This window comes from Polypterus senegalus, chromosome 7 (genome assembly GCF_016835505.1).
Source record: "Polypterus senegalus isolate Bchr_013 chromosome 7, ASM1683550v1, whole genome shotgun sequence".
NCBI lineage: Eukaryota > Metazoa > Chordata > Cladistia > Polypteriformes > Polypteridae > Polypterus > Polypterus senegalus.
The window spans coordinates 100,048,084-100,063,676 of record NC_053160.1 but is presented as its reverse complement, the minus strand read 5'-3'; positions in this window follow the sequence as shown (position 1 = coordinate 100,063,676).

Genomic DNA, 15,593 nt, shown 5'->3' with positions numbered 1-15,593 from the left:
TTGGTGAAGCTCAACGTCTTTGCTGTGGCTTTAGTTTACTTAGTACATCTGCTTTCTTCAGTTCCTTTATGCTTTTGCTTTCTCTAGAAAGTCCTGCAGTCTTTTGACCATTTGGATTTTTATTACTTTTGATATAGTTTGCAGTTTGAGTTTTAACTTGTAAATATTCCTAGTTTTATGTTTGGTTGAATAGTTTATTTTTCATAGTTTTAAATTCCTTCCTTAAATTCTTTTTCTTAATGTTTTGTTTTTAGGAAGTTTTGAAGTATTTAGTTTTTTCCTTTCTTTTAAATCCCTTTTATTATCATTATTATTATTAGAATTTGAATAAGGATTAGATCATTAAAATATTTTGTGTGCATGGGGTTTTAGCTATATTCAGTCTTTGGGCTACAATCTTTGATTCTTCCAATAGGTTAGTGAGGTAGCTCTTTAGTTTCCCTTTCAACAGCATGCTACATTTATTGGTCTTACAGTCACAGTTTAAAGTCAGCAGTACAATTTTTCGGCATACCAGTATTTTTTACATGCTTGCTCATTGTGATACCTGTCAGAAGTGGATTGAGGTGTTGTTGTAGTGTGAAATTTTGCATATAAGTTGATACATATTTTGTATGTCTTTATTTGTAACTTATAACGCGAATGTCTATCATTGATAAGAACAGCAATGTTTAGATGATTAAGAACCCCCTCCCCCCTTTTAGGAATGAGTCTTTGTAATTTAACGACAGGTTTGGGTTAAGTGCCTCAAACAAGTTTGGCAAATGTTTCTCTGCAGGACTCTCTCAATCAACCCCTTTTAAAAGTCTACCGAACTGGCAAGCTTCACCTTAACAAATGGTTTTGGGGACTGGTGTGAAGTTGTAAAGGTATACTGTGCCCCAATGGTCCGAAGTATGGCTGTTTGGAATTGGCTTGTATCAGAAGCCTATAAGTACCATGACACCCTATTGGCTGTAGGGTGTGGACAGAGAATCTATAAATTAGCATGCTTTACTCCCCTCTCTCTTTCTCTTACCAACTGTTAAAGGACACCATGAACTGTAAAGGACAACACAATGAAGAGCACAGCTCGGCAGTCATATTGAGACAGGCATGCGGCCTGTTCTGAAGAAAGCTGACCACAAATGATGACTTAACTAGAGACATTTTAAGAAACTAACAAGTCTGTGTGCTGCCTGATACTACACATCAGCATTTATCAGGTTTTATGGTTGCCAATATTCAAATGTACTTTGCATATTGTTATTATTTATGAATATTATCAATAATACATTATTTAAATTGTAACTTAAACTCCTGCTTCTCTTTTACTACACCTAATTGCCTGAGGTTATAAATGTAGTAGGGAAGGTGGGGAGAAGTTATATGGTACAATACCTTCTAAACAGTGGTAAGTCTGTGAGATTTGAGGCATTTTGGCAAAGGTTACATATTAATAATACAAAAAACAGGTGTTCTGCCTATTGTTCTTTGTTGTTTTGTTCTTTGTCCTGTCTTCAATTTTGTTTTGAGTCTGTAGGAGAAGGACCTCCTTCTAAATTAGGTTTCTCAGGTGCTGTGGTTTTTCAATTCTTTGTGCTCTTCAAGTAGAAACTCTGCTGTGACTTTATTTGTATTGTTCCCTTTAGTATTACTAGGGGTTTTGCCCCCTGCTCAATTCACTCGCCAACCTCTTTCCCCTCCGCCTGAGCTTCACACCATTGTGAAGAGGGTGGCTGAACGCACCCCAAGGAGATGCATCCACTCCTACGAAACCACACTTAAATGGTGATACAATAGGATACAAATAATTTTTTTTTTAACTCCCCTTTGCTCGATCAGCTGTTGGCTTGCTGCTGCTGTTTTGCTGCGTGATCTGAACTTAGCTCACCTACCCCTTCCCTCCCCCCCAACCAGTGCTACACGCTGCCATGCCATGTGGTCTGAACTCCACTCGCATACCAATTCCCCCCCACCATGTGCTGTTGTGAAGAGTGTGGCTGAATGCACACCAAGTTGACGCGGTCAAACCTCTGAAACCCCTCTTAAATGGTGATACATTGGGAAACAAGTAACAGTTGTTTTTTTTTACCTCCTCTTTGCTCGATCAGCTACTGGCTTGCTTCTAGCTTGCTGCTGCTTTCGTTCCGTGTGATCGGCATTTCAGGCGGCGCTTCAAACGTTTAAAAGCCTGTACAGCACCGCTCCTTTTGTCCTCAAACACTATGCAATCTCTTTTCTCTTTTACGTTATTTTACCAAGTAATATTTTCTGTTTGTTTCTGCTAATGTGATCTTTTCACTCATTTTTTTTGAGACTTTCGAATTTTTCTACTTCCATGATCTGTAACTTGCTCTGCATGTATATCACGCGACTTGCATAAGTATGACATGACATGCCTGTCTCGCGGGATATGAAAATGTCTCTCTTCAGAAGTGTTTGTCTGTCTGTCTCTCTTCAAAAGATCACGTCTTTTCGCCGGACAAAAGTCTCATCCCAAGAATTTTTTATATAATAGAGCGATGGATAGTTCTGAATTTGACCCTTTCTTTGTTTTGTTTTATTTTTTGGTGTAGAGTTTTTGGTTAAAAGACATTCTGGTGTGATTTAATTCATTTTTTTTGTCTTAGTAATTTGTCGATGGTCCTTTAATTTTTCCCTTTGTACCTCTTTTGTACTTCTTTTGGTTTTGTTTCCTTATGCTTCTTATTATTAATTTTTTGTTTGAGTATTATTGACATTGTTTAAAGGAAGGTTCTTGTCTATAATTATTGTTAGCATATTTTGTTAAATTTAATTTATATGTAACAGATATTTATTTTCTGTTAATTAAGTCTTAATCTTTGTTTTAATATATTACTTCATTAGATTAGTTCATATTCGTTATTGGGTATGTTCTTTTGTAGCTTTGACCTTCTGTGTAAGAGAAAATTCTTAACAATAATACAAATTTTCTGTCTTTGGAAAATAAAGCACATGCCGATTTATGAGCTCAGTGTTGGAAGTCACCTTCAAATAATGAGTCATTTATTTTTTAAAATGGAAATAGTATTTTCTGCAAATTAGAAATATGACATATGGTATATAGATATTTAGAAAAATGTGAACAACTAAGAGGAAAAAAATCTTAAAATTTTAAATGATAAAGCTGACATTAGTTACCTATTCTGATAGTTTCTTTCATGTGTTGTCATATATGTGGTTTGACTGAAATATTAAGTGACTGATGCCAGTCATGTACTTTCAACACTGCTTATAGTTAGAGGGGTTGAAATGACATGTGACTGGGTGTGTACAAATGTCAGAACCTGACATTCAGACAAATTTTGCAGTAATTTCATACACTTCAAAATCACCTTTTTTAATGTTTGCAGATAAATGGTTCTGTTTCAATCACATGGCTATTTTACTGTCTTCCATACAACTCTCACTGACTTACTCAATTAAACAATTATAATGTGGTCCTTTGCTATGATTTTGACCAAGTCAACCTGTATTTTAGTTGTAGCAAAGGCTTTTCTGTTTGCTGGGTCCCTTATATAGCCATTAATTTTCACTTTCTAGAATAACGAGTTACTTATTCTGTGACATTTTATTCTTACTTCTTCAGCCAGTTAAATTGGAGCTTCTTTCATATAGATTTTCATTGTCCAGTAAATGAACTCCACCATTATAGGCCTGAAACCTGATCACAAACTATGACAAGACAGCTTATAGAGAAAATGTATATCTGCTGACACAGTGGTGCCAGGACAACAATCTAAACCTCAATTGTAAGTAAAGCTCAAGAACTGCTCACTCAGAAAGTAGACCATAGTCCCATCTACATCAGAGAGGATGGCTCTTGAGAGGATGAGTAGTTTTACAGTTCTTGGAGTGACATGACCGATGAACTTAAATGGGCAAAATACATTTTGATTATTGCCAAAAGAGCCTACCAATTTCTTTGGTTCTTAAGACATCTAAGGAAATCCTGAATTTCTTATCTATACTCACTAATTTCTACAGATGCATGATGGAGGCTATCCTCTGTGGCTACATCACATCCTGGTATCGTACCTGTTTGGCTAAAGACAATGGGGAAGGTGGTACAGAATAGAGGTCTGCAACACATTGTAAGCCCAATGGACCCAGACAAATTATCAGGCTTCTAGGTCGGGTTTGGGCCCATTTTTAATGTTAAATATCAGACTCGGTACAGATTTGGGTTTTATTATACAAGCTTTTTTTTAATAATCCACCATACCTTTTTTTTCATTTTTCTCTGTAATTTTGCATACCACTACTATCAGCACCACCTCCCATCCCCATTCGCTCTCACATGCATGTTTAACCTGAGTGATAACCAGCTATTAATGCATCTTAGCAATGGATGAAATAAGGTGTAAACTTATAACATGGAGAACTACTTAAATGCCAAATGACTCAGGAACAGCATCATTATGGAACAGTTATGACGTTGTAACAAAGGAAAAATAACTCTGTTTACATATACTGTAGTGTAAAGTGTGCTCTGCTGTTTTGAGGTACGATAGCAAAAGAACTGGCACATTTTCTTTTCAGTGACATGTCGACCGTAGGTAAAGCTGGTCGATTTCAACAGCATGTACTAGCAGTCAGAGGCAAATGTCCATGTCACAGTACTTCTCTGCACCTGTTAAATCAGTAACAGCTCTGGTCAAACTAAACAACTCTGACAAGTGTGTGGACATTTGCTGTTGGGATATTAAATCTTTTTTCCACGGTAGCAGGAAAAGCGTTTATTGATCTAGCAGAGAAACCTATAAAGTTGGGAGCTAGCCTTAGTTGATTTCCGGCCAAAAGTGTGCTACCAGATCCTACTACCATCTCTTCTAAATGTAAGAAGATTATAACAACAAAAAGCCAGGATGTTGTTAGAGAAATATCAGAGATCAATTTTGAAATGACCACAGACATGCAGCCCAATGAAAAATATAAGGTCAGTTACCTGACAATTTCCCGCCACTATGTCACATCAGAATACAAGCTTAAAAGCAGCACTCTTACCATTGCAATATTCCCTCTCAAAGAAGTAAAAGCTGGTGATAACATATGGAGAGAGTTACATTGCTGTCAATCAAGGATGTTTACATCGAGCTGCAACAAAAGCTTGAAAGCCATGGAGAAACCCAAAAATAAACAATAACATAGCTGTAGATATCCAAAACTTCCTTTTAGAAATTTTTCACTTATTTTGGCAGGCTCAAAGTGAACTGGGAGGCGACTCACTCTACACTTAATCTAGTTGTATTATGGCATGAGAGATTTAAAAGTCACTGCAAACCTGTGGGTACAGACAGCACATATCAAGCAATGCTCTGCAAAAGACATCTAGAATGGATAATTGAAAAGGTAAGGATAGAGCAAATGTGCTACATTGTCAGGGCTAAAGTCTGCCAGTTATGCATGTTTTTCAATCTTGAGAGGGAAGATATTCATCAAGAGGCCAGGCATCTGATAGGCTGTTTTATATCAGGTGATAAGCCACTTAGTGATCCTGCAGATAAGAGATGACTGACTGTAGGGGCAGAGCTTGAGGAATGGTTGAACATAACTATGAATGAAATTGAAGATGAATTTCAAGACTACACAAAGAATAATCACACCAGGGAAGATGAGAAGGATGTATTGGGTTGGTGGAATAGGCATAAGTCATCTTTTCCTTCTTCTTGTTAGACTTGCCTGTAGAGTGTTAAGCATCCCTACAAGTTGCAAGTCAGGTCAGGTCAGGTTGGCGAGCATGCACTGGTACAGTGCGTTGGTGCACCCACCACACAATGAAACCACTCAGGATCCTGGTTAGCAACCCTCCAGGCAAACACGCGGTCCAGTCCCACCAGACAGTGAAATTTTAGAACAGCAGGCAGAAACAATCAATTGTAGATGCAATTCTGTTCTTACACAGCTCTTATTAAATTAATTAATTAAATTAATTATTAATTTTATTATGACTGTAAGTAGTTCAGAGTTTGACCATCAGTTTCATTCATTTGGAAGACCAATAAAAGTTCCTAGTTCACTACAAGAGATAACTGGTAAGACAAATATCTTATAATTATCCTTACGCAATACCTTACATTGCAAAGCTGTACAAGTAAGCTGATAAAGCTGTTATTTTAATTATTCCTTTAAATCTCTTTCTTAAAAAAAAAAAATCCTGCAACGAGATGTGATGTTCTGAAGAGAGACAGAGAGACACTCCAGAGAGGCAGAGACACTTTCACTTCCCGCGACACGGTCAAATCATGGTCAAGTCACGTCATACTGACATCCATTGGAAACATGTTCCCGTGAGACAGTGACCTAGGCAAGGAAAGTAATAATCAACCCAGAACAAGTGGAATTGAAAACCTGTAAGCAGGAGTTCATGACAGGAAATTCCAATAAAATTAATTGATAGATTATTTAAGGGAGGAGAAATTTGGTGGGTGGAGTAGAGAGATAGAAAAAAAAAGAGAAGTGTTCTTGAGTAGCTCAGTACTGTATCTCCACTGTTATATTATTAAAGAAATAAATATAACTGGCAAATAGTTTACAAAACTGGGGTGGCCATCTCTTTGTACCTTTCCACACATTGAAGACTCAGTCGACTATGCTACCGATGTCGCGCGCAAGCCAAGAAGAACTGACGTCAAATTCTTATGACAGCAGTAGAATTCGAAAGGCTCACAAAAAACCTTGCCGCGACACATACTCAGAGCAAGTTCAAAACTATGACAGTACTAAAATCTGAAGTGTCAACAACATGACAGTACAGATTGCATTCACGCACACAAACGGAAATTATTACTAGGTGAAATAACGGAAAAGAAAAAAGAGATCAAATATATGGACATAGGTGATATGTCAGAAGTATGTAGAAATTGCATAGCTTTAAAGTTTATGTCGGAAACTTGTAGATCGTCTACTTCGTGTTGCCATAAAGGAAAAGTACTGCTGCTTCCCAATGAAGAGGCATTTCAGCAAGAATTAAAAGATTTATTGTTTGGTGTAAGTGAAATCAACAAACACTACAGGCAAAATATACACGTCTACAATAATCATTTCACGTTAGCATCATCACAAAACGTTGATTTACACAATAATGGACCATACGCTAACAGCAACACACAGACAAAGACATTTTCTTGGATGTCTATATGAATCCAAAAGATCACAGTCGCATTTATAATAAGCCCACATGTGACGAATTGTTAGCGATAATACTTCCGAAAGACTGACATATCAAAGACAGAGTAGATATTCATGTATATCCAAAGGCAAAGCATGCTTTGTCATTTATGTCAAATACATCAACATATGCCAAAACTTTACATTTGCTTTTCCCAGATGCCGAAACAGGATGGTCGTACAATTTGAAACAAACGCATTCAGCAAAACAAATAACACCCACACAATATTTGGGGTCAAAATTAGCAATACGTTCTCATGTATTTAACCCACTTCTATCATCTCAACGTCTATCGCAACATTACATTAATATTGCATACGTAAAAGTCGTTAATCATCTCTTCTTTATTAAGTTGAATGAAGCTAAACTTAGAACAGAACATATGCAAGGTCTCATTGATCACGTTCAAAATTCAAATATCAATAGTTCAGACAAATTCAAAACAGGTAAAGCAGTAATATTACCATCATCATATCAAGGTTGTCCAAGAGCATTGCAACAGTTATATCATGATGCAATGGCAATATCCAGAACTATCGGTCGGCCAGATTTATTTCTTACAATGACGTGCAATCCAGAATGGCCAGAAATCCGCATCTTCTTCAGAACAATGCCACCTGCTACATCGGCTCTGGATATTCCCGCTTTCATAAGTACAGTAGATTGTTTTATCAGAATGTCTTATTTTTATTGAAACGATATTCACTCATGGCCAGTTATACGTTGCATTATCAAAAGTGAATATAATGCATATTAACAATTCCCATGAAAAATAAACACTTTAAATTGTATTTCCACAGGACCAAACCCAGGGGTTGGCGAGCAAAGCAAGCATGGGGCAGATCCCCCTAGTATTGTAAAGTAATATGTGTACTTTCATTTTAGACTTTTAGCAGACTGCTGTTCTAATTGGACAGTTTTTTATTTACTGAGCTCATCATTGTATGCAAAGTAAATTGGGGTAAGTGAGAACATTATGATGCCGGGTTCTGGTTGTGTTCAGGCTTCAAACATGCTAGCTCCAGATGGGCAGTGTTGGGTTGGTCACAGGGTCTCAGGTTCGAGTTGGGTTTAGGCTTTAATTTCAGGCCCATGCAGACATCTATTACAGAATATTACTGACAGCCAATTAAACTTTTTTAATGATATATAGAACATATGACTCCTTAGAAAAGCAAAATTGTAATTAAATACCTCAGCCTTTCCGCACCATAGGTTTTAACTGTTCCCTTCTGATAAACAGTATATGACCATTGGCACTTGCACCAGTAAACAATTCAGAGACAGTTTTTATTCAGAAGTGATAAGATATCTGATTAGCCAGTCATAATAACAATAGCTGTATGTGTTCTTACATGTTTGTACGGTGTATAATTGTATATATGTTACACTACATGTATTTTGAATTTTATTTTTAATGTGAGCATATGTCTTTTTGTCAGTATTGTATTGCTGTCACTATCACTATTGTGAGGAGACATGCAAGCAAGCTTTTCATTGTATTATGCATACATAAAAACAAACCTAAACTTCAGCTTGAATTATTATATCACTCTGCTAAGCTGTATCATACCATTGCTACCTATATCAGGTATGTATCTTAGGATACAAATTGCTATAGAACACTAAGATAGTTGTCAAATATTAGCTAAAAAGAAAGAAGTGATCAAGGAACACTGTTCCCATTTACAAAAGAGAAAAAAATGCAAAAAAATAGCCAAAACATGATGATTACTTGGTCAACTTGAGTGTCACTTCAGTATGAAATGTTCAGCCTTTTTCCCTCGCTCTTTCCCATGTTGGAATAGGACTTTTATGGTGGGAGAGCCAGGCAGAGCACACTAAAGAATTAGAAATCTGCATGGTTTAATTTTTACCATGGAGACATAGATAAATATTTTAGAGGCTATACCCACTACTAAAAATATTGTCCCACATGAAATAGACTCATGGCAGTAAGTATGCCAATATGTATAACAGCAGTGCAATCTGAAATCCTTCTTCAAATTAATCAGCAATTCAGAAAAATATTATGACTGTCAAATGTTTTGAGGAGACGCATAGATAACACCTACTGACACAAAAAAGTAATTATCACCTCTCAGTCTCATCTGGTTTTTTCATAATACATCAAGCCTCTATGTTTAATCCTATATTCCTTGCAATATTGTTTCTTCCCTCATTTACCAAAGGTCAGAACTAAAGTTTCTCTCCAGTCATTACCCATTGCTTCAAAGGGGAGGCTCTGTTTGTTTCAAAGCTGGGTCTACTGGACATGAACCATATAATTTGAGATATAATAAGCTTTATGTTTCTAATTCTTTTCAATTGTATGTCTTTGACTGTAGCTACAACTGCACAAGTCCATAAAGGCCTTTACATCTCACAAACCAGTTTTCTAAGTCCATAAAGACCTCTTTCTGATGTAGAACATAAGAATTTAAATAATCATATCTCACATTTCAAACAGGCTTTGTATTTCAGGGTGTCAGCTTCTTAGCTTACAAAGAAGCTGACACCCAGTTCTCTTGAATGTCAACTACTGAGTCAGGGAATTAAATGATATGAAAAAAAAAATGAAATTAATGTTTTCTTATTGGAAAGGAAAGTTAGGACTTATATCTGTTACAGAAACAATAACAAGTGACATGCCAGGTTCTGTTTTTGTCAAAGCTGCCTACATGCCATTAGAGACTGTGTGAGCTTTAGGTATCACTCAGGATCAAGACTTTCTATATTGTGCAGAAAATACCATCCTGGGCAGGCCTGCAGTGCCTGTTTTTTATTCCACCAAGTGAAGACTATCCACACTTTAGAATCAGGACCACAGCATTTGATAAGGCATGTTAGGGGTCTATGTCAGTGTGCTGGTTTTAATTAAGAACAATGTGACTTGGGCTCTATGGATACTGGCATCGCTGAGGAGCTGGGCTACCACAGCCAGGGCCGGATTTAGATGAAAAGAGGCCCTAGGCTATTCCACTTATGAGGCCCTTTTACCTCCCATTTTTAAGTTTGTTCAAATTGCTAACAATTTGAATGTAGGCCCCTCTTGATCTTGAAGCCCTAGGCTGAAGCCTAGTTAGCCTATAGGAAAATCCGGCCCTGACCACAGCATATTTGGTGTGGAGGTGAGCTGATTGCTAAATTGTTCAGCTGTTTCACATCAGCACACTAGTAATTAGGAGGCGCCACGCCAATTTGAGCATAAAGAAAGCCTGAATAGGACAACAGGAGTGGACGAATGAAAGAAAAAAATTAAACCAAGGTAAAGAGGGAAAGGAGTCGGGAGATCCCTTCAATGGGGAGAAGGGAAGGCAGAATGGTCGATGGCCCTGCGAGGTAGTATGAGGAATGGCATTCCATGAGCAGGTCACACCTGCTGGTCACTTTGGGGGAGTGGGGAGCATCTGAGTGGCAGGATGATGGAGGTTTGGCTCCGAGCATCCCAGTGGTGACCAGCTGAGGTGGCTAGGATGAGAGCCAGTATTTACTACTGAATTTAATCTTCACAGAAGAGCACTGCTTCATGGAATATTTATTTATTTATTGGATGAAATCACAATGCATTATATTTATTGTTTGGACCCTGTTTAAATTAAAAGCAGTACAAAACACTTTGTACATATCGCTTGCTGTGTGGTGTCCTCATTGTTCTGTCCATCTTCAGTTTTATGTAGAGTGTGTCACACACGTGCGATTGGGAGGCAGCTAAATGGCCTGAATAATAGTAGTACCACAGCAGACCAGAAGGTGGCGTGCTGCACTGATTTTCTCTCCCGATCCTCTGCAGACAATCCACGGGAAATCACGCTATGTTCCGGCACCATTGATGATTTCACTTTCCGGTACCTGGGCCATTGATGACATCACTTCCAGTACTGGTGCTATTGATAATGTCACTTTCGGTCCCGGTGCCATTAATGACGCCACTTCTGGTCTTGAGGATGTCACTTCCTGTCCCAGTCTTTAAAGCCGCCATATTCTCATTCTCTAAGCAGTTCTGTTCTGAACTCAAACCTGAATACAACTCATCAAAAAACAACTTTTTGCAGCCAGGGCACAATATATGGGTGGCTGCCCCAAACAAGACGTCTTCGTGTTATTCTTGTGACAATGGCGTAGTCGACAGGATGCAAGCCCAGAAGAAACAGGGACAAAATCTGAAGGATAACCAGGTGTGGGAGTACCAGGACTGAGTTTCCGAGTGGGGCGTTCGTTCCGTGGTCCGGAAAGACCCGGTGCAGGCTCCGCTCCCATTAGAAATGACTGGGCTAGTAAAGGAACAAAGGGAGTTGTGGGAAAGACACACAGGAGTGGGCTGGTTCCTCAGAGAGACATATGGAAAACCAAGAGGTGGATCGGGAGGTTCCTGGACCATTGTAGGTGGAAATGTCATCTCCCAGTGTCTTGACGAGCCAGGAAGAAATCCTGCCTTTTGAAGTCAGACCGGACCCTCTCTCCGTGATTCAGTTTCAATTTAAAGAAACACTGGCTTCTTTCAAAAGGGAGCAGTGAAACAATGACTCCCTGAAATTTGCAAAAAATGCATTCATGCTAGTTAATGGCCAGTGCACTCATCAGCCCATGCCACAGGGTTCTCACCTTGTAATAGAAAACGATCTATTGTATTGGGTAGCGGAGCATGAGGGGGAGGTGCAGAAGCAGTTGTTGATTCCACAAACCTACCGACAGCAGGTCTGTGAACTGGTGCACGCCCACCTCCTAGGAGGTCATTTGGGCACCTAGAAAACGTTTGAGCTTATTAAGCTCAGATTCTGTTGGCAGAAAATTCATGAGGAGGTTTGCCATTTTTGTATCTCTTGTTCAGAGTGTCAATTGTGGCAAATTCCTAGGAGGGACCAAGCTCCTCTAGTTCCTTTCCCTTGATTGATGTCCCCTTTGAAAGGATCGTGGGTCAATATAGTAGGACCCCTAGAGCCCTCAGCCTGAGGACATTATATATATATTAGTTGTCGTGAACTATGCTACCCAATATCCAGAAGCTGTTCCTTTGCGCTCAGTAATGTCTAAGGCTATTGCACAGGAATTTGTAGGGGTCTTAGCACGATGGGAATCCCTAAGGAAGTCTTTACATCAAGTGACACCTTTCACATTGGAGATGTTCAAGGAAATGACAAAGCTGGTTAAAATAAAGCACTTAAAGTCCGCGGTGTATCATCCATCTAGTCAAGAGGTTTAATCAGACTGTCAAGCAAATACTTTTTTAAGGTGTTCAGCGGGGACGGGAACTGGAATCAGCTCCTCCCCCTCATTCTCTTTGCCTATCAGGAAGTACCACAAGCCTCTATGGTTGTTCTCACCTTTTGAATTATTATATGGACAACAGCCTTGGGGGATTTTGGATATTTTGAAAGAAGGATGGGAAGGAGAAGCTCTTCCCTCTACAAATATATTGGAAAATATCACATGGTTACACAATAGATTTGGTAAAATTCGACCCATATTAAAAAGTCACATGGAAGAGGCACAAGCAGCACAGGCCCACCATTGTGACTATGGTACTACTCTCCGAGAGTTCCATTTGGGGGATTGTGCCATGGTTTTAGTTCCTACAACCCATTCTAAATTGTTAGCCCATTGGCAAGGCCTCTATGAAGTTACGGAGAGGAAAAGGCTCGTGAATTATTTGGTGAAACAACCCAATCATTGGCCGAGCAAGCAGGTATAACATGTAAACTTGCTGAAGCTGTGGAAGGAAAGAGATCCCGATCGCTCCTCCACTCAGCACCACTCATTCTTTGCTCACAAAAATACCCTTAACTTTGGCACAGAATTAAGTTCCAGACAGAGACAGGAGCTTGAAACAGCTATCCTGTCCATCCCGGAGGTAGTGAGTGAAAAACCAGGAAGGACTTCACTAATTGCACACAACATTGTGACAAAGTCCATGTTTATAGTTCGAGAGTGCCCCTATCATCTTCCAGAGGCAAAGAAAGCAGAGGTAGAACATGAAAAAAAGGTGCATGCTGGAACTAGGAGTTAGAGAGGAAAGTCATAGTCCCTGGTACAGTCTGATAGTGTTGGTTAGTAAGCCTGATGGAAGTTGAAGGTTTTGCAATGACTTAACCAAGTCTCCCAATTCGATGCTTATCCAATGCCTCAAGTGGATAACCTCCTTGAGAGACTTGGACAGGCAAATTATTTGACCACATTTGACATGACTAAGGGGTGCTGGCAGGTTTCTTTAATGGACTCCACTAATGTCAAGAACGCGTTAAGCACCTCTAGTGGACACTAACAATATTGTGTCCTTCCATTTGGGTTACTTGGGCATCCTGCGACTTTCCAGTATCTGGTGGATAAAGTGCTCCACCCTCATAACGCGTATAGTGCTGCCTAATTGGATGACATATTCATCTATTCTAGCACATGGAAGGAACATACACAGCAGGTCCGAGCAGTATTGTGGACGCTGGGTGAAGCTGGGCTTTGGATCAATCCAATAAAATGTTTTTTTGGGTTGAAGGAAGCTAAATACGGGGTACCGTAAAGCCACAGTGTTTGAAGGTAGATGCCATATTGAAATAGCCCCGTCCGTGAACCAAGTGGCAAGTCCAAGCATTTCGCGGCTTAGCTGGGTATTACTGCTGGTTTGTACCTTGGTTTTCAGAGAGAGCAGCACCCTTGAGTGATTTAACAAAGAAGAGGGCTTCTAACAATGTGGTATGGACCAATAAGACAGATGCTGCATTTAGTGACTTAAAACAGGCCCTTATGTCAGCACCAGTACTGAAGCACCTAACTTTTTACTTCTTAAAAGCTAAAGGGCCTGAATAATAGTAGTACCACGCCAGACAAGAGGCACTTTCTTTCTCTCTCAGTCCTCTGCAGAACATCCATTGGGAAAACCAATGCCATTGATGACATCAAGTCTGGTACCAGCCCCACTGATGACATCACTTCCGGTACTGATGCTATTGATTACATCACTTCCGGTCCCAAAGAATTTACTTCTGGTTCTGGCGCTAATGATAATATCACTTCTGGTCCTGGCACCATTGATGACGTCATTTCCAGTCATGAAGACATCACTTCCTGTTCCCTTCCTGATGATGTCACTTCCTGTCCCGGCCTTTAAAACCGTCATAGTCTCACTCTCTAATTAGTTATGTTCTGGACTCAAACCTGAACACAACTCATGAAAAAACAACCTTTTGCAGCCAGGGCACTATATATGGGGGGCTGCCCCAAATCTTTGTGATGTCTTTGTGTTTTTTTTGTGACAAGTGATGTTTGGTTTCAAGGACAGTGATCCCAGCTGCAGCCAACCCACATGCCACATGGCACTGCTTTCCAAACTTTTTCCAAATTTCTACTCGACACTACAGAATATCTACTTACATATTTACTTACATATCTAATTTATAGAAAGGAGGTAGAGAAAAAAAGCCATGTTTACATTTACAAAATTTTTTTAATTAAATATTTTCTACAGTTAATGACTCACATATCTCTGGTGAGCTTTGGAAATGTCTTTGATGTTAGGTCAAGTGTGATACAAGCTAACTCACATTTCTCCATTAGGCATTTGTAAATATTCAGACAGTTAACACAGTGTGCATCCTAAAAAGCAGATGGCTTGACACACAATGCCTAAAATAAATGAAAAATAAATATTAACTTAACTTGTATTACAATTTGCTGTAACTTTTAAGGAGAGAAACTGAATTTAGTTTAGTTCCACATATTTTTAATTGATAGTCTATTTCTGCCCAAAGTATTAAACTGGCATCCCATGCTGCAAGGTATCAAGTTGGGTCACGTCTCACACACCTGTTTTTGTGTTTGCATTTAATATGTTTGAACATTCACAAGTGTTTTATCTTGGTAGAGTAATATATATACTGTATTGCTCTACTTTCCCCTATTGTATTATTAATATGTAGCCTTAGAATGCCTAATCTCACAGACTTACAACTGTTTATAAGGTATTAGGCGATTAGATGTAGTAAAAAGACAAACAGGAGTTAAGTTACACATAAAATAATGTATTACTGATAATATTCATAAATAAGAACAAAATGTAAAGTACATTTGAATATTGGCAACCATACAACCTGATTAAATGGTGATGTGTAATTCAGCTGGCACACAGACTTGCAGTTACTTAAAATGTCTCTAGTTAAGGCATCGTTGGTGCTCAGCTTTCAGCCACATGTCTGTTCAATATGGCTGCTGAGCTGTGCTCTTCATTGTGTTGTCTTCATCATCACAGGTCAGCAAGAGAGATGCTTCTTCATCATATGTTGGTTAGAGAGAGAGAGAATGAGGTTGAGCAAGCATATTTATAGGTTTTCTGTCCAACCCCTACGGCCAATCCAGACAGCCATACCTCAGACCAATGGGTGAAACAGAACATCTTATCTCCTGCCCCAAAACAATATGTTAAACATCC